The sequence below is a fragment of the Halichoerus grypus genome, chromosome 8 (assembly GCF_964656455.1).
Source record: "Halichoerus grypus chromosome 8, mHalGry1.hap1.1, whole genome shotgun sequence".
Taxonomy (NCBI): Eukaryota; Metazoa; Chordata; class Mammalia; order Carnivora; family Phocidae; genus Halichoerus; species Halichoerus grypus.
This window is the reverse complement of record NC_135719.1, coordinates 95,596,529-95,617,416: the sequence shown is the minus strand read 5'-3', so window position 1 is coordinate 95,617,416 and position 20,888 is coordinate 95,596,529. Positions and strand designations below refer to the sequence as shown.

Genomic DNA, 20,888 nt, shown 5'->3' with positions numbered 1-20,888 from the left:
CTAACCCAAAGAATGAGTAGTCCAAGTCCAAATTGATATAAATAAATGAAGGGACAACTACTACTTAACAATTCCAATTACTAAATGTAGGAGAAACAAGAGGAATTAAAAAACCCACCATTACAACACCACAGTAAAAATTGCTGCAGGCAAGATCCACTGATGAATGCTAAAATTAGTTGATGAAAGATTAAAGAGAAGCACAATATTTGCATAGCCTTAAAGTATCTCACCCCAAATACTTATTAAAAAGTAAAATACACTAACTTTACAGTGGAGGAACCTAGTAGACACCACCTTAATCAAGTAATCAAGGTTAATTCCCCTATAATAAGACATATAAATATCATGTATCCCCTGATATGATGCTCTGAGAAGGGCATTTTATTTCTGTACCATTCTTCCCAATATCCATAACCTTCACCTAACCTGGAGAAAACATCAGAGAAATCCAGTTGAGGCACACTTTACAAAGTACCCGACCAATATTCTTCTAAAGTATCAAGGTTATAAAAAACAAGGAAAGACAGAAACTGTCACAGATCAAAAGCCACTAAAGAGTTATGACAACTAAATGCAATATGGGATCCTGGACTGAATTAGGGAAACAGAATAAGGACATTCCAAATATGGTCTACAGTTTACTTAGTAGCATATCAATTTATTATTTTATTTAACACACCATGGTTATATTAAACATTATATTAGGAGAAGCCTGTTGAAAGGCAAGTGGAAAATCTGTTTTATCTGTGAAACTGTTAAGTCTAGAATTAGTTCAAAATAAAAAGTTCTAAAAAATAATGGCACAAAGGACCTAATTTAGATAGAATGGTTAAAGAAGGAAAGACCTCCCCTAGAAAATGATGTTTACACACACATTAAGCATAAGTATGACCTTCTCTAAACCAAACTACGCAAAATGGAATATTTCTTTTGTAATTTCAAAAAAACAATTTGTATTCATATTTGACATTAACAATTTAAGTTTCAGAAAATTATTCCAATAATTGTATTAAGACTTGTAGTAACAATTTAACAGATTAGAAGTAGTATATTTAGAAGGCTGAAATTATTTTGCCTGTGTGGACAAGAAATGCTTAAGAAATGTAAAAACTTTGAGAACTGTTTTCTTAGCTATATATTCAATCATATATTCAAAAACCATGTATTAGTTTATCTTGAACTCTAGTAACAAGTAGCAGGCATAACACAGTAATTTCAAAATTTAGGAAATACAAGAAAAAGAGACAAACTCTTCTCTACTGCTCTCTTACCACACCCTACTCCAAGTCATTTCCTCATTATTCTCTTGGTCCTTTCCATGAAACTATCTTTTCCTACTACAATAGGACAAGTAAGTTTAGACAGCTATTCATTAGAAAGCAGGTGAAGAGAAAGGGGAACCCTCCTACACTGTTGGTGGGAATGCAAGCTGGTGCAGCCACTCTGGAAAACAGTATGGAGGTTCCTCAAAAAGTTGAAAATAGAGCTACCCTATGGCCCAGCAATTGCACTACTGGGTATTTACCCCAAAGATACAAATGTAGGGATCCAAAGGGGTACATGTACCCCGATGTTTATAGCAGCAATGTCCACAATACCCAAACTATGGAAAGAGCCAAGATGGCCATCAACAGATGAATGGATAAAGAAGATGTGGTATATATATACAATGGAATATCATGCAGCCAACAAAAGGAATGAAATCTTGCCATTTGCAACGACGGGGCTGGAACTGGAGGGTATTATGTTGAGCGAAATAAGTCAATCAGAGAAAGACATGTATCATATGATCTCACTGATATGAGGAATTCTTAATCTCAGGAAACAAACTGAGGGTTGCTGGAGTGGTGGGGGGTGGGAGGGATGGGGTGGCTGGGTGATAGACATTGGGGAGGGTATGTGCTATGGTGAGCGCTGTGAATTGTGTAAGACTGTTGAATCACAGACCCGTGCCTCTGAAACAAATAATACATTACATGTTAAAAAAAAAAAGAAGAAGAAGCTAGCAGGAAGGGAAAAATGAAGGGGGGGAAATTGGAGGAGGAGACGAACCATGAGAGACTCTGGACTCTGAGAAACAAACTGAGGGTTCTAGAGGGGAGGGGGGTGGGGGATGGGTTAGCCTGGTGATGGGTATTAAAGAGGGCACGTTCTGCAGTGGAGCACTGGGTGTTATATGCAAACAATGAATTGTGGAACACTACATCAAAAATTAATGATGTAATGTATGGTGATTAACATAACATAATAAAATTAATAAATAAAATGAAGAAACCAAAAAAATTAATTAATTTTAAAAAAAAGAAAGCAGGTGCTGTAGTCAGTTTATCTAGGGACACAGGTTGAGAACAATGGAAGCGATTTGGAAGATGACCTAATCCAGTGGTTCTCAATCCCATCTGATCTAACACATTTAATATCAACTATTTAGTAATGGCCGCTTTATTATCCTGAAATTGAAATTCAAAGAGAATATAACCAACCTACATAGTTTTAAATGTGTGTGTATCATTCCATACTGTACTAAAAAGGAGAATGACAAGGAAATTTAAAATGAATTATGTATTCCAAAGCGTAGATGCTTGAGTATAACTGTACTAGGAAACACAACCAAAGTAGTCAGACACGAACTCCGCATAAATTACTGGGACTGCCACCGCTACAAATGCAGACTGACATAATAGCTATCAGCAACTCAAATTCCATAAGGAGCATCCTGTAGGATCATCATCTCACAGATGGTGAACAACGCTCTGAAAATCCCAAAAAAAACGAATTAAAATCTCTCCCAATATACACATACTGACTCCAGGAAAATACCACCTCTGTTAACCTTAGTATTTATATTTCTTAAAACCAAACAAAAAATAATTCATTATACACATACAGTGAGTTATTGGTAGCCTCAGAAAATTACAAACAGGTTTTGTTTACCTATATGAATGTACCCTGAGACATTTCAAAAGTCATACTGGGCGCAGGACAATTTTTTGTTGTGCGGGATCCTTTTACGCATTTCAGAACATTAGTTATTTCTGATTTCCGTCCAATAAATATGAGTTGAGTCCCCCCCAGTCATTTTGACAATAACATCCCCATAGATTTCCAAAATACCCCTAGGACATTAAAACCACTGATACTGACCAGCCCTCATTTAACAGACATGGAAGTAGAAGCTTCGAGCTTGTACTTTCCCACGATTACAAGCTAGTTGAAGATCAAACTAATGCTAGAATGACATAAGTCTCTTCTTACTCTGCTGTGCTGCATCTCTTCCACTCCTTCAGTCCTTCGTATTCAAAATATGTAAATTAGAACTTTCCCAGGCTCTATCAACACTAAATAACAAATCTGCTGCCTCTCTTGAAAACTTTATCTTCTCCCTTGAGATCCATTAGCTGCAAGAGCCAAAAGCATCCTTTCTAGCAGTCCCTGTGAATCAGGCCCACTCTCCTGTTCTTTCCCTAGTGTGCATTAGCCCCAAACTGAGCCTGCTAAAATACTCAGGGATCCTCACCTCAAAACAGGACGAAGTTAGGATTATTTTACACCACATATCTTTAAGCACTGTATGTGGCCTTTTCTCTACTACAGGACAAACAGGTCAAGAAGTCAGGGTTTCTGGTAGCATTCTCTGAGCCCTGTGGTCTTGCGCTCCTTCATCCAACACAATGCAGCTTAGTTCTAAATCCAAGGGAAAGTTGAAAAGAGTAGGATGTAGGAGGAGCTGCGAAGATTGCCTCACAGCTGATAATAACACAAGTCGAAATATCACTTCAGCCACTGATGTGAATTTGGTTTTAATGTTCAGCTATCTCAGGCACTCTATGTACACAGTGCATTTTTGATAATTGGTAAATCCATAATGAACGAGGTAATTAGTTCTCCAACTAACCTCATATTGATAGAAATGTTTCCCAAAGAAAGGCCTTTGTTATACCAAACCTTTTAAAAAATGGACGAGAGAAAGCTATTATGCATATCAGTTTCTTTCTACCACTTTTTGGTATTAAATCACAGTTCTTTATGCGTAAAGGAATAGATTCTAGGAAAATGGCCTTAATATTAACATTCTTTGCATTGACAGAATCCCTAAACAACCTGTCAAAATGAAAAGGGCCTTTATCATTCTGTAGACATCCTCAGATAAATTAGACATAAATCCTATCCCACACAAGATAATTAAAAATATCTAATTTAAGGTTCATGAGGTTATTTCTGAAATAATGTCTCATGTGAAATGTACTATGTTTCACAGAAATATTTTTGCTATATTTAAAACCCATCAAAGTTATAACTTGTTAGAGATTCCAGTTAAATGACTCTTAAAATTGGAATTTACTTTTTGTTAAGAATATTCAGTGAAGATATTCAAAAGGATATTTTGTTCAAAGAATGAGTGCTTCAGAAGGTATTACAGAATAAGAAATGAGAAAATTAATTCCCTTTGAAATATGGACTTTGAACGAAACAATGAACAGAACACCAGATTCTAGCTTTTGGATTATCCGTATCTGTACATTTACCAGTCTGAAAATTAGGAGAAAAGGCTTTTTAAATATACATAATACATTTTTTTCTTTTGTATGCCTCTACTATACACATACACACACCCCTAAAACAAGCACAGTAGGAGCCCAATCTAATTCTTTATCTCTAAAACAAAGATTTATTTAATGATTTTCCTGCTGGATAGAAGTATCATCTAGGAATTTAAGAAAGCTACCCTCAGCTATATTCAGCTCTATTCCAGAATGAGCTGAGCGAGGCCGCCTCCAGGAAGGACTGGAGCTTTCTCCTCCTGATTCCCATCTCCGTCCACCCCAGCAGCAGCTCTCCAGTTACAACCCAAGATTCGTTTTACAGCCTGTGATGCAAGCTTCCACCTGCCTCCCTCCCAAGGGGCTGGAAAGGCAATGAGACACAGACCCTGCCCAGATGAAATCCTAACACTGTACGGGATATCTCCATCTGTTTGGCGGAGCTTATTATTTAATTACTAAGAGGGGCTTGGGGGAAGAATGTGTAGGGTTAGCAACAAAAACAACTTTAAGCTAACAGAAGCTGATATCCCTGTTTATGACCAGCTTTTACTCTTTGATATGTTTTTTCAAACTGACATGTAAATTAGCCAAATTTTATTATAATCATCTGAGATGAATGTTTTTGCATGGTTTACCATAAACACATACGGTGTCACTGCTACAACTCTTTACCCGATATCACTTTGGGTAAAAGCCCGGGAACAGCTTTCATCCTATTGTCCAGACTACCTGTGGTGCTCAAAAGAATGGATGTCTACCTTTCCTCTAGGGAAAATACCTCACTGTCCCAATGTGCTTGCCATCCAGTGTGTTGCTGCACCATTGATGAACTCCAGGAGGCATCATAACATGATGCTCTGGTCCAAAGGGTGATCTGTTAGCTATTACTTGATTCTCTAATGCATCATTTGGCAGAGTTCTTTATGTACCATGCTTGCAGATATTCTGCTAATGAAATTCACCCTCATGTAAAATATCAGAATTAGAAAGGCCAACCACTCATTTTATTAATTAGCTATGCCTACAAAATTGTGTTGAGGCACATACAAACTATGAAATTCCCAACTCAGCTGATGAGGAAGATGTTGTCCTTTAAAACAAGAATAAGAAATACCCATAAAGCAGCATTTAGAACAGAAAGCACATTGGCTTAACTAGAAAATAGATGTCACTGTAATGGGGAAAATACATTGGGTTGTTTTTTTTTTTTTAAAGACTAATAAAGTACAACATGTATATCCTGAAAAGTGATTTTTTTTAAACTATACTGCTGAACAGTATTCTGTTGTTAAATAAGCATTTGTATACCAGCTCTGTGTCAAGTAAGTGTAACAATGTAAAATCAGTTAATGAAGCTTCAAAAAAAATTGATCTAGGAATATCATAGGAAAGAAAAAAAAAAACAAGCTGTTTTTCATCTACTTAAGCAACTCAGCGACTGTATCTTGATTACCAAATCAAAGTTAGTACAGCATTTCCCCAGAATCTGATTAGCCTGGAGCTCTCCAGGTAAAAACATGAAATTTTTCATTGTTGCCATCAAAATTTTATAGGAGAGCTAATAACAGAAATTTCATCTCTGCATTTTAATGAAAAGGATGTCCTTAGTTTACCAAAATAAGATACAAATTAGAAGAAAGAGATACCAATCTGATGTCTTTTGGTGAAAGCCAGCAGATTGCAATTAGTTGTACTTCAGATACCTACCTGCTCCACAGATTTAAGGTGAGAAATCATGGCAACATGTTCTTCTAAAGTTTCTTTATTTGGTTGGTTGCTTTTGTGACCTGCCCACCTCATCACTCTAAGGTAAGAAATCATTGACTCCTAGACACTTATAATCTTAAGGTTTGTGTATTTGCTGTTTTGTAACATTCCCATCACATACCCTAACCCTTCACCTTTTTGGTTCTCTAAATTCTGCCAGTGTTCTACCATTCCTTTCCAAGGAGTTGAGGAATTAAAGATAATAGCCAACAATAGGTCTGAGCAGTTTCCCATAAGACACTCATTAAAAAAAATGTTTCTTAGGTTCATAAAAATCTCAGGAATGAAATGAAATTTAAGCTTATTTAATCCAGGCACTCTAATAATCCTTGCCAAGTATCTAACCTCAAAACATCTGCAATGGCATAGCTCATGACTTTTTAATCACAGCCCATCCAATTTTTAGCTGATTCTGACTACTAAAGCAAAATGCAATTCCCAAATCTTCTACCCAGTGATCCTAATTTTACTTTTGAGAACTCTCCCCTAAAGGGGTACGGGAAGTCAGCTTATTCTTTCTCATCAGGCTTTCAAGTATTCGAAGACAGCAATCTTACGTATATTTAATCTTATCATTATGCTAAATGTCCATTTCCTTTCATTTTTTTCTGATATGATTTCAAGTGCCTACATCTGAACATCCACCTCTTTGGGGACCAAGTGAGATTTAGAATCTGGACTGAGCCAGGGAATAGTACTCTACCCTAAATGGCATTCATAGGGCAGTTCTGAGCCAAATCCTTTTAGGAGAACTAAGAAGCTAAGTTCGTGATAACCAATACCCAATGACAACTCTCAAATCGCAGGAGAATTAATAAGAATCATAGCCAGGCAGACATAAGAACAGACTGGAGATACCCAGGAGGAGGATGTGGAATGCATTCCAGTGTTGGTGGTTCATCTTTATCAAGCAGTTGTTGTGTGGACATGTGAAGGGCTAGATCGAAATCTGCACAGAATGATAAAGAGGTATGCATCCCAGGGCATTCCCATAGGTTACAAAGGTCTCTTTCACAGCTAATGGCCCAATATCACAAGAGTGACAAGTATACAACTGTCTGGACTGCAGTAAGATATAGAACATGATAGCACATGAATAAACAAAATATTAATCATTTAAATGGCTTATTAAGTTATAGTTTATCTTCCATGACAACATAAAAAAAGAACGCAAAATTTTAAACGAAAACTTAAGTAAAGATAAGCTAATGCACCCCGTAGAGAAAAGCAGCTCTGCCTCGGACTATGCCATAGCAACTTTGTAATAGTCCAAACTAGAAACAACCCACAAGGCCATAAGCAGGAATGGATCAACAAACTGGTAAAACTGTACAATGTAATACTATTCGGGGGGGGGGGGGGGATGAACTGTGGTTGAATCTCAAAAAATATGTCTAGCGAAAGAAGATGGAAGAGTCTATACTATATGATTCCAATTATAGGAAATTGCAGAAAAGGCTAAACTATAGTGCCAAAAAGTGGATCTCTGGTTGCCTAGATTCAGGGTTAGGAAGGTGAATTAACTTCACCAGGGCATGAGGGAACTTTTGGGGGTGACAGAAATATTCTAAATTTACACTGAACTGTACACTTAAAATAAGTGCATCTTATCATCTAAATTGTATCTCATTAAAGTTGATTTTTTTAAAAAAGCAATCAGAAAACCAGTTGGGCAGCTCTTAAACCCCCTGCCCATTCAGGGTATAAAAGGCCAAGAATGAAGATAGCCCTATCAAAAAAAAGTTTAAAAAACTATTTGAATGCTGTGGACCCTAATCTTCCTTAAAAAAAAAAAAAAATCTAGGGAAGATATGTCTTTCCTTGCCTTATATCTAGTGAAAAAGCTTCAAAAGGACTGCTCAGAAAACCTAATAACTGCTATTTCAGAGTGGGAGAGAAATGGACTTGATGGCAGCCTCACACTTGAGAAATCTAAGGCTGGAAACTTTGATGGCAGAGCAAAGATGAGGTAGCAAATTGGTGATTTTTCCTACCCACCTAGAATGCATCAGGACAAACTATTCTGGGGGGTTTTCTGGGAGCTAAGTAAAGAGAGCACTAAAGCGGGGACATTTTTGGTCTCATCCAGGAGAGTAGACCAAAAGATAAAGGGTCCTCGGCAGAAAAGTAGCTAGATGTGAAGGGTTGAATTCTCAGGGACTGAAGTGGTTAAGAGACAAGGTACAATAAAGGGGCACCTTCCCTGCCAAGGTAACTCTAGATAAGAGGTCTCCACAAAATAGTCTCTAAAGAACTCAAAATAAGTCTCACAGCAGAGACCGTCATACTTAACACCGAGTTCAGAGAACATGAGGGCAGTTTTTGCAGTACCAATGAAGGAAAAACCTTACTGCCCTTTCCTACATCATCATTCACCGTCCATTCCACTTCAATCCCAGAGGAATCAGAAATCATGGTTACTATTAACCATGATTTACTCACAGAGAGAGAAGAGTAAAACACAAGACATGGAAAAAGAAAAGAAGCTGTCCATACAGTCCCTTAATAACTACATGCCTCCAGCCAATAGAAAGTTTGAGTTCAGGGGCAGTTCTGACTGTAAGTCAAGTGTGCAGTTTTGACAATTTTATAGAATTAGGCAATTTAATTTCTGGACCAGTACAATTTATGTTATATATGAATAACCAGAAAAGTTGAGCACCTGACTTTCTCAACAGTTGTAGGAATGTAAATATTCCCACCGAATGAAATTTAAAAGAGAAAGGAAGACAAAAGTAAAATTGGTACTATAGGGGTGCCTGGGTGGCTCAGTCAGTTGAGCATCCAACTCTGGATCTCAGCTTAGGTCTTCATCTCAGGGTCATGAGTTCAAGCCCTGCATTGGGCTCCATGGTGGGCATGGAGTCTGCTTAAAAAAAAAGTAAAATTGGTTCTATAGACTGAATGTTTGCCCCCCCATTCATATATTGATAACTAATCCCCAGTGTGTTGGTATTAGAAGGTGGGGCCTTTGGGATGTAATTAGGTCATGAGGGTAGAGCCTTCATCTCACCCCTTCCACCACGTGAGAACACAGTGAAAAGACAGTGGCCTGTGAACCAAGATGCAAGTGCTCACTTGCAAACCTGCAGCACCTTGATTTTGTAATTCCCAGCTTCCAGAAACATGAGAAATAGATTTCTGTGATTTATAAGTTTCCTAATCCACGATATTTTGTTATAGCAGCCCAAATGGACTAAGACAATTGCTTTCTAATTCTATTCCATGAATTGTACTTGTTCAAAATAACAGATGACTAATTAGGTAGATACCATGGGTACGCAGGGGTTTGCTAGGCAGGGCCACCAGCAACAGAATTCCAGGAGGGGCTATGGACGGAGACAAAATGTGAAAGCCACCCATGGAATTGGTCAGCATAACAGCCCTAATGACAGGAGCTTTACAGACATGATCTCTCAACAACCTATCAGGGGCTAAAGAACACAAGCTAATTCCCTCATTTAACAGCGCACAGAGACTAAGCACTGGGTCTCTCTCTTCTCACAGAAGTATTCTGCCAAATTAGTTTAACCTGATCATTTCTACACTCTAAAAGTCAAAGGCTTTTTGTCTTTTGCACACAATATTCAGTAACTAGTTGTTGAATAAAGCAATAAGTGAATAAATCTACTAATCAAATCGTACCCAGTTCTAATGTCACCACGGAGATAAGATATTCTAGCTCTTTTTATTCAACTTTATTTTATCGAGCTTAACTACTAAATATGAGTATAGGATTAGATAAGACATCGTATTTGCCACTCACTAAGCATCAATGTCTTTTAAAAGACATTAAGACTAATGTCTTAAAATCAGATGTCATTTTAAAAAAAAACGCCTGTCCTCATTTTGCCAAGCAAAAAGAAACAGAAATAGTAATGCAGATTTATTCATTTATCATTTATCAAATACCCACTTTACACTGACATGTCAGGATTCAATTCTATATAACCAAAACACAGTGGCTTAAGCCAAAAGTGAAGTTGTTGACTTAATGGACTAAAAAGGCCTTGATAGAATAGCTTTTAGTCCTGGTTCATTAAAACCACCAAGACCAAGTTACTCTTCCCCTCTTGCCAAGCTTTGTTTCTTCTGGCTTAGGTCCATCCTCAGACAGTCTCTTCTCTTATAGCAGGAACGTGGCTACAAAGTGTCCTGTGATATATCCTTTCAGGTCAAAGTCTAGAGGCAAGATAGAGCCTGCTTCCTTGATACCATTTTTTTTTTTTAAGTCCCAGAATTTAGTGCCTATGGATAAAGGGTTAATAAAATAACTTCCCCCACTGCATGATAATCTGACAATTGGTCAGTTGTCTAGCTCTCCTTGTCTACCCATCTGATAATAGTCAAGGGTCAACTATAGGACTAGACATTTCTTACAATAAAAGTGATCCTTGATTACTTAGAGGAACTATAAATCAACAAAATAGCAGATGAGGTTGCCATGCTTTGGGCTTCCCTGAGCGCAATGACTCTGATAACTGGTAGTTTCCTTGCAGTGACCCTGGAAGCTAAGCTTATGCATTTGTTCCAAAAGATATTGGTTCTTACGGGGCATTACTTCATCACTTGTACAGTGCGGATCTTGTTTTCTTGCACCTGGGCCGTAGTGCTATGCTAGATTGCTGTAAGGACTCTTGCAGAGAAAGAATGTCTACTGCCACTGGCAAGCTGCGTTTCCTTTCCTATAACCTTCTGAGTGGTCTAGTAGTAGGGGAGACATAAGTCAGTGGGTTTAAATGTTTAGCTGAAAAGACCCCAGTAGGTATTACAGTGCCCATCTCTGAAACAGTAACTGTAACAGGGGGAGTAGAAATGACTGATTGGAATAACCTCAGGTTACACGTTCCAACCCTGGAACAAAGGGGTGGGTGTTGAGCTGCTTCATCAAAAGTACAGGGGCTGAAAATGAAGGAGAGGTTCCCCTGAAGCCCAGATTTCTTTACTAAAAAGAAGAATTAAATGCCCTGCAGCCAACCCAGTAAATATTTACTATGTAATTGACTCCTTCCTACATAGCACATCAAAGCCCATGGGATTCAAATTCTTGCCTCAACCAAGTGACAAGTAATACCTACAAGTAATCAAAAAAGTATACCTGTGAGTATACCTGCAAGTAATCAAAAAAAGTTGCATGTATTAAAATATCAAATGCTAAAAATCTACAGTAAGTCTTTGTTGGTCCCTCTTTAAAATGATCATCTACAACTAAACTGAATTCCAAGGATTCAGCAATTACCAAAATCCCCTGACGTCTTTGTTAGATTCTTTACTGTTTACCTTCCAAATTGTTTAAAGTGAAAAAATTGAAATTCCCATCCAAGAGGCAGTTAAACACAGTTAAAAGTATAAACTCTAACAGACTTGAAGCCTACTGTCTCTAACTAGTTGATTTTATGCAAAGTTTAATTAAATATATGTTTCTCAGTTTGTCCATCTGGAAAATGGGGATGATATCCAACTCACTGGGTTATTTGGAGTAAATAAGTAAAAATATATGTAAAACACGATGGTGCCTGGCACAAAGGAAGAAGCAGCAAGCATTATTCAATATTATCCTCATCCCAGAATTCTGATGTATGTAATCCGTATCTCAACAGGACATTTTTTCCTACTTTATGAGAATGATTATGTGTAATAAAAAATTGTGACTTTGGGAAAAGTAGGCACCAAGAAAGAAAGCTTTATTTAATCAAATTTGAAAAGGTGGTTAACTTGTAACACCAGATGTACAGATATATGAAATCTAGAGAAAGTCAGTTACTTGTACAAATGTTCTATGCTCTGAAATTTAAGGGTTTGGTTGGGGGAGAGGGTCTCAGGGATCTATCCCTGGTAAATATATCAAGGATTCAGCAAACTGGGTCTGCAGATACGGCCCAGGTCCAATAATGAACCTGAGTTACACAGGATAGGTTCCATGTCATTTCAGGAAACACTGCAGGGCTTGTTATGGGCTAGGCGGTGTCCTTGAGATGCTCACAGCCTAGTGTGTGAGAAAGACCCATAAATAAATGCATGCAATGCAATGTACTAAGTGCTATGTGAGGGCATGCACTGGGTGTTCTTTCCACAGAGTAAGGGGTTAAAACCTGAGATAACTTTTAGATTAAATTCACTCCATTCCCCTTCAATAGCTCCTCTGTGCCTGTCTGTTAAGAACACATAATACTGAAATACCAGCCCTTCCCACTTCTCAGGCCCATGTGAGCATCAGTGAGTTAATGTACATTAAATCATTGAGCTTTTCTGAAATAAGTTACTGTAGAAAAACCCAAAAGACTTCACTGAGATGATCACAGCTTCCTGCAATCTGCTTTTATCTTTATCAAAGGAAACAATTTGAGCACAAACATGGCATTGCCATTATTTCAGAAGCATAAAGAAGGTGAATACCACCCAAATACATAATAGCCCACAAAATGAGAACCTACAATCTATTCTGATAAAAGAGAGACTTTCTAACTTTTTTCCTAATGCCAACATGAGGACAAAAGAATTGCCTCTGAAGAATTCTGTAAGGTCTTCATGTTTCTAAAATTGGAGGAAAATAGGTAATAGGGATAGGAATATAAAAGAATTTTAGAACTAGAAGTGAATTTTAAAGATTATCAAATCCACCCTCTTTATTTCAAGAATACCTACAGATATTAAGCAGCTCACCTAAGCTAATGGAGGAGCCAGGAATAGCAACCAAGTCTAAAACTCTTCCTCACTATAGCAAGAGACACCCACAATTATTTTAAGATCTCTCATTATATTGATAGTATTGTAGTGTCTATGGTTCAGATTCATAGCAAGTTAAATAACTTTTTATTTCCAAGACTAGGAATCTACCATTTTTAATATGGCTTCTGTTAAAAAAAAAATTCTAAATTTCAAGAATTCTTACTAACAAAACCTCTTTAACACATCCCATTTTTTAGTTTCATTTGTGTGTGTTAATCATAGAGATTTTCTTATGTTCCTTCTGGCTAGTAACTTTTTTTTTTTTTTGCCCAGTTTGACACAGTGTCTACCTTATTACCTTTTACTTTTTTGCTCATTAACCATAATGTAAATATTGGAAACCTATTAAATAGTGTCAGCACAAATCGGATATTAAGAACTGTCCTGAGGGAGGGACATCATGAAGAATGCCAATATGCTATACATTGTACAATTCCAGGTCTACTTCCTAAAACCCATCATACTCTAGGATTTCACTGACTGACATAAAACTTGACTCTTTTTCTCTTTGAAACAAAAGTTCCTGTGTTTCCTAAGTTACATGATGGTTCACCCCACTAAAAATGCTGAAGGATTTAACTGTTAGAGATGCACAGCTTGAAATGCATCATAAACTAAAACCATCATCAGAGTATTCCCTATCATATTTTCTTCACCTTCTTTAATGGAAAAAGCTTTTGACACTCCTCAATGTGTTTAGCTGTCTAATGGAAAACAACAAAATGAAAAACAGGAAAATTCACAAGTCACCTTGCAAAGTTACTTCCCTGAACTTGGACTGAAATTTAGTAAAGATAACCACAATATAGATCAAGTATGTTATTTGGGGCTATATTTATCTACCTTCAAGAAAGGATTAATTGTTTTCACTTTAGTAAACTTAAAATACTTTTGGTCCATTACCCAGGTAGATGTAAGACAGAAAAATGCTTCTTATATTTACTGCTAGCATTATAATAAACATTTTATTGTGCCCATTATCTGAGACCTATTCCAGTTTTCATTGCCGTGGTGCTTACCATCTCTCCAAAATATTTTACAAGAAGTCTGAACTAGGGAGATGGACTGAAGCTGCTGAAATTGGAAATCATCATTTTTAATGCTTTCATCAAAAAAGGTCATTCCATTTTCTCCACATTTGTTTGAAAGTTTGGCATCAGAAACAGAGAAAGCAAGTAGTAGATAACCCAGAGTCATAAAGTATCAAAATAAGTGTAACAGAAGGAATGCGGCAAAGGCGTCGAGGACACTGGATAGAGAGAGTAGCTGGGGCTTAGCCTGAGAAGGGAAGGGGGTAAAAAGGCAGGAAGGAAAACTAGGTGAGGAAAATGTGGGTTAGTTGAAGGAAGGCAAAGCCTGATAAAATTTCAGAATATTTAGTCTCAGTAAGGAAGAAAGAGAGGTGGGGAGATTTTGGTCAGAGTTTGACATTTCAGTGTTTTAAGATCTTACAGAAAGAGCACTTCCAGAGAAAGGTAAAGTCAAGTGGAGAGCCGGAAGAAGGGGGGAAGGTCACTCATGTCAAAGGCCATGGAACTGTGAAGCCATGTGTAAAATGATTATTGCTGGAATGTCTCCCACATTTCTGCATATGTAGTGAGCTGTGTACTAACTACTCTTTATTCTGGACTATCTTTTTCAGAATTTTTATATTATGAACAACCTTGGAAGACAGACATAGTATCTCCCTCTGGAGTAGAGGGCAAGCATGGGAACTGCCCATTATAAAAGATTCAGGCACCTTAAAGCTCAGGATTTCATCCTAAAATGCAACCTACTACCTATTCAGGCATCATCTGGTTCTCTTTACTATGGAAATTGGGAAAAATACTGATATTCTGGCTATTACTATTACTGTAATAAACAGTCCTTATTTATGACTCAGTGGTGTCAAGTCTTCAATCAGCAACCATGAAACTGTGCCATGTTAACTTGAGAGCTTGCAAGTAGCATAGACTCTCACACCCTTTCTATTCTTGATAGTTTGACAATGAGGATGGAGTGCTGAGAAACACACGATCTTTGGAAGAGGAAGGATGAAGACACTTAACAAAATATGAGGGAAGTCTATGGGAATTGGTAGTAAACATGTTCATCAAATTGTATGCTCTATGGGACAGTCTCCCAATACATTGCTCATGAAGGGAGAGAAAGCCGGAAGTCAGGTTCCTTTCTAGTACATTTTAATAAGCTGGAAAGAAAAAAAAAACTGGAAAGAGTTTTGAATTCAAAGACTAGCTCTTTGGAAGAAAATCAAATTATATCTCTATAAATTATATAATATTAATTAAATATATATGTAATCCTAGGTATTAAAAATCTTATCTTTTCTGGCAACAAGGGAAAAATGAAGGGGGGAATCAGAGGGGGAGACAAACCACGAGAGACTATGGACTCTGAGAAACAAACTGAGGGTTCTAGAGGGGAGGGGGGTGGGGGGATGGGTTAACCTGATGATGGGTATGAAAGAGGGCACGTATTGAATGGAGCACTGGGTGTTAAATGCAAACAATGAATCATGGAACACTATATCTAAAACTAATGATGTAATGTATGGGGATTAACATAACAATAAAAAAATTTAAAAAAAATAAGTTGTAAATTGTTTTCCACTGCCCCTTAGTAACCAATAGCACATATTTTTGAGATAATAAATAATATCAATCCTTGTGTTAAATGTCTAACAGTACCTTTGCCCTAATAAGTCTGCCAAACACAAAGCAAAAAAATACTGTCAGTAAGGAGTAGTTGAAACAAAATGTGCAAGTTGCTGAGGGCTTGACATAAACATGGCTTGTGGGCATCATGGCAGCCTGGGGGTCTCTAAAATTCCATGAACTGCAAATGGGACAGTTTTAGGCCAGAAGGGCCTGGAGCTACTTCTACTTTAACTGAGTTCCTCAGCCTTCCTTTTGGAAATACATATAAACAGACCATCAAGCTCCTTTCCCATGCCCATTATTACTAGACGAGAATGTCATTTATACCAGAAGGTACTATCCACCATGTGCACTCATCTATGGAATTCCTCATTATATACCATAACATTGATCACCAAACAGCACCTAAGAAAGTGAAACAAGGGGGGAAATGCACAATCCATTACAGTGCAAAGTCACCTAATCCCTTAAAAAAGAATTGCCAGTTCATTGCTTGTTCTGTAATCCATCAGCAAGGTCTGCAAACTATTTAAGCTCAGTCATGCACAAGTGATTACAGAAAGAGCCATACACAAAATAGGCTCTCATATTAAAAAGGCTATTGGGAAGTTAGGTTCCAACTATCTTCCTGCTTTTTGATGAGGAAAACACTCACATGAAACATCAATCAACAGCCTGAGCCAAATGAAAGAAAACTTGAAATAACCATTTATAAATAAATGAATCCAAGTGGCTGGAGATGAACAAGTAACTTATTTAAAGTTCCAAGGTCTTTACATATGAGAGTTTGATCATGCTGTGGGCAATGATATGAAAGGATTCACAGACTGCATATTATCATAGAAATGAAGATGTCACTCCAAGGTTAACTCCATTTGAATTTATTGATGATAGGCTTTAATATACAAGGCTAAAGCACTTGAATACCCTAATTGAGTCAGACCCTTACAAGTAAAAAACACATGATGAAACACTAAATAGGGAAAACTAATAAACTGAGAATAGGAGAGCAGCTGCTAACAAATTGTGATCCTTGCCTTGTCTTTTGAAAAAAAAAAAAAAAATCACACTACTCAACATCAGAAATGTCTCTCATTGAACTGAAGCGAGAGTTTGAAAAACATTCACTCAGCTATGATTGAAGCTTCAAGTCAAAGCATATATGGAAAGACATTTGGGAAATATCTTCCATCTTAGCCTCCCTGGGATGAATCACAGGTGGTGTCCTCTACGATGTCTTGCCTTCAAAGGTTCAACAGACTCATGCTCTAAAGTTAACAGGTAACACCTGCTTTGTTTCATTCACAGTGACTCTTCTATTTCCCATCAAGCTCTTAACACACTTCCCCCAGAAGCCTCCATCAATACTCCAGGTCAGTGCTGCCATAGTTCAGATGGTCCAAATTATACCAAAGGAATAAGAAAGTACCTTCTAATGCTGAAACAAAGTGTCAATGTCTGGGGTTAGGTGTAAAAGTCATTTTTTAAAAATATATTCTATGATACATATCTACATATATGCTGAACAAATACCAGTTTTTTATCAATAAGACATTTTCTAGAGTTTCACTGTAGGAATTCTTGTATTGCTCAGAAGCTTTAGGTAACTCTACTTGCTGCCCCCAGTTCATTAGGCTCTCTCTACATTTTCCTTTTTAATAAGAGGATCAGATAAGAAATTAAGTTATTGTAGGAATAGAATACATTTCATTAGCTGAAAGACCATTCAGGTTACAAATGATGCCACTTGAATCTGAACTCCAGTTTGCATTTAGATTCTGCTAGCTGCAGGAGTTTGGACAAGTTACCTAACCTTTCTATGCCTCAGGTTCCTCACCTAAAATAAGAATACCAACTCCTTTGGTTCATTGTAAAGATTAAATGAGATAATCATAAAGCAGGACAGTGGTTGGCACATAGGATACACTCAATAAATCTTAGTTACGGTTATTATCACTCTTAGTATTGTTACTTGGGAAAGGAAAAGGAAAGAAATTTTCATGAAAATCAGATCTGCCAGCCAAACAGTTCTTAAAGAGACAGGAGAAATATGCCAAAAGGTTTTTGAGGCCATTTCTTGTCCTTCAAGACAAAGCAGAAACCTGAAAATTGTATCCATTACAATGTTTATCAGACTTTAATGTGCAATAAAATCACCCATGATCTTGTTAAAAATGCAGGTTCTGATTTAGTTAGTAGGTCTGGGTGGGGCCTGAGATGCTGTATTTCTAATGAGCAACTTGGTGATGCCAGTACAGCTGGACCACACTTGGAGTAACAAGGTACGACAAGGCAAGTTCTCTCCTCTGTCCTTTGCAAACCATTGTACAACTGTCTTAGTCCATTCAGGCCATGATCACAAAATTCCAGTCAGTGGCTTATAAGCAACAGAAATTTATTTCTCACAGCTCTGAAGGCTGAAAGTCCATGGCCAGGGCACCAGCACAGTCAGGTGAGAGCCTTCTTCCAGGATGCCAACTTCTTGTATCCTCACGTGGCAAAAGGGGTGAGGGAGTCGTGTTGAGTCTCTTTTATAAAATAAGCACGAATCCCGTCAATGAGGGCTCCACCCTCATCACTTAGTCACCTCCCAAAGGCCCTACTTACTAATACCACAACCTTTGGGATTAGGATTTCAACATAAGACTTTTTGAGAGGGGTGGAAGGTGGGGGGGTACACAAACTTTCAAACCATACATAGCAGCTATCCATCATATATATGACAATGACAAAGCTACCGCACCTCTGTGCCTCAGTTTCCCCAACTATAAACTGAAGATAGTAATAGTACCTAACTCTTAAGAGTTATAAGGATAAAGTCAGTTAATTAATATGTATCAAGTGCACAGTATACTACCTAATAGTAAGTGCTAAACATGTTAATTTTTTAAATTGTGCTACTGTTTTAGAAAATAACAGACCCTTAGTAAAGTTTAACAGAATACAAACCTACACCAATTAATATCTTACTCATTGCAAACTCTACAGTTTTCCACCTGAAGACTTTTCTTCTAGGTTTTCCAGCATCTCAGCAGCTTACTTTCTTGTATTTTCCCTTAGCTTCCAGATTTCCAAGTTAAAATGCTTTTGAATTTAAAACCTCAGCTCATACAGTCTCATCAGGACAAAGATTTTGTTAAACAGAAGACAGAGAGACACTCACTATTCCAGGTTCCTAATAATACCGAATACAGTCATGGGCTTTAACTGTGCTCATGACCAAACATTTAAGAGTTCAAAGTAGAATGAGTCATTTTACAAATGCACAGTAATTCTTCAAAAGTTCAGGTGTATCACCAGGAAAAGTCTCCAGACTGGAGCTCCACAGAAAGAAATATCAAGTTATTCAAGTGTGATTATTTTTCTCTTCCCAAAGCTCATGAAAGATTATTGCCCTTCACCATGTCATTGTATAGTTACCTCCCTTTTTAGGGAGAACCCATTGGGAGTTCTAGAGAACAGTAAAGACAAAACCATTCTGCTTTGCCTACATTTAGGAGATTATACTAATATGTATCCTGTACATTCCTATGCAAAATTCTAGAAGACTCTGAACACCTATACAAGCTGTACATCTTGGCTACAAGGGAAAGAAAGTCTCTCATTAAGAAGTTTCATAATCCTCTTCATGTTTTAATCCTCCAATCTCATCTACCACAAAACTCATACTATGACAAATAGGAGGGACATTATCATGATAATAGTAAGAAACCATCCCCTTCTCCCATGCTATTCAGGCCTTGGAAGACCGGTTTGCCTTCTTGCTTTGAGTATCTTGTAGCATCTAGCACTCACGCATGAACAAAGAGCAGTATCTGGGTAGACGAAAGCTCTGACAGCTTGAAACCAACAATATTATTTCTCCCATTTCTGCCAAAAGACAACATATCAGAATATGGGAAAGATAAAGACTAAATATTCTAAGACAAAAGAAAACATTTTCTCTTACTAGCCCAATTTAGTATGGAAATAAAGGATGAGAAAGAATAGTCTAATCTGTAAAAACAAAACAATTCTACTCCAGGCATATTTGACTTCAGAAACCTTGATATGTAAGAAATCAGCCCTGGGGGCTCCTGGGCGGCACAGTCAGTTAAGCATCTGACTCTTTGCTTCTGCTCAGGTCATGATCTCAGGGTCATACTCAGCATAGAGTTGGCTTGTGATTCTCTTTCCCTCTCTCTCTGCCCCTCCCCCTGCTCTTTTGCATGATGTGCTCTCTCAAATAATTAAATCTTAAACAACAACAACAACAAAAACCAGGGTGCCTGGGTGGCTCAGTCAGTTAAGCATCTGCTTTTGGCTCAGGTCATGATCCCAGGCTCCCTGCTCAGTGGGAAGTCTGCTTCTGCCCCTCCCCCCTGCTTGTGCTGTCTGTCTCTCATAAATCTTAAAAAAAAAAAAAAAGCACTGTCAACTATACTCAATTTTTTTTAAATGAGCCTACTTAAGCCCCACTAAACAGTTACCCAGTTTTTGTTCAACTGTTAGAAGTTCTTACGTTTTCTTATAGGCTTTCAGTTTCCTTTATATTGAAACCAACAAAATTACTCTAAGAAATTAAAGTTTCTTTGTTTTGTGTGTTTTGCTCAGGGATAAATGAATCCCAAGTACAGCACTGCCTGGCTCTAACAAAGAATGAATCCTATTTCTGTGTGTGGAAGTAAATTGATGGGCTTATAAATATATTCACGAGTTTGGAGATAAAGCACATGGCATATTATGAACACAAGGATGCGACAGTATTATAACTTTGGGCAAAATTGTCCTACAAGTGGCTCCAGGGCACAAAGGTACAAGTGATTTTTTTTTTTTTTTTACTGGTAACGGGTATTACATTCAATGGTTCACCTCACCTTTCCTCCTGAGATGCTTGTTAGTATCATGTCTTAGTCTAGGAGTTCTGGAATCACAGGGGGTTTGAATTCTGGCTTTACCACTCACTAACTATGTGAGCTTAAGCAAAATAATTACTCTTTAAGGCCCAATTTTCTCATTTTTGGTATAGAGATAATGGTAGTTCCCATCTTATAGGACTATCAATGAGGATTATACAAGATAATATGAACCATGAGAGACGATGGACTCTGAGAAACAAACTGAGGGTTCTAGAGGGGAGAGGGGTGGGGGGATGGGTTAGCCTGGTGATGGGTATTAAAGAGGGCACGTTCTGCATGGAGCACTG

At 37.6% G+C, this 20,888-nt stretch overlaps 1 long non-coding RNA gene across 1 annotated transcript in view; it reads right to left on the bottom strand.

Annotated features, from left to right (window-relative positions):
* LOC118522646 (uncharacterized) overlaps positions 1-20,888 on the bottom strand; it is a 1,210,141-nt gene that overhangs the window by 838,010 nt on the left and 351,243 nt on the right. The gene's annotated exons all lie outside the window — the stretch shown is intronic.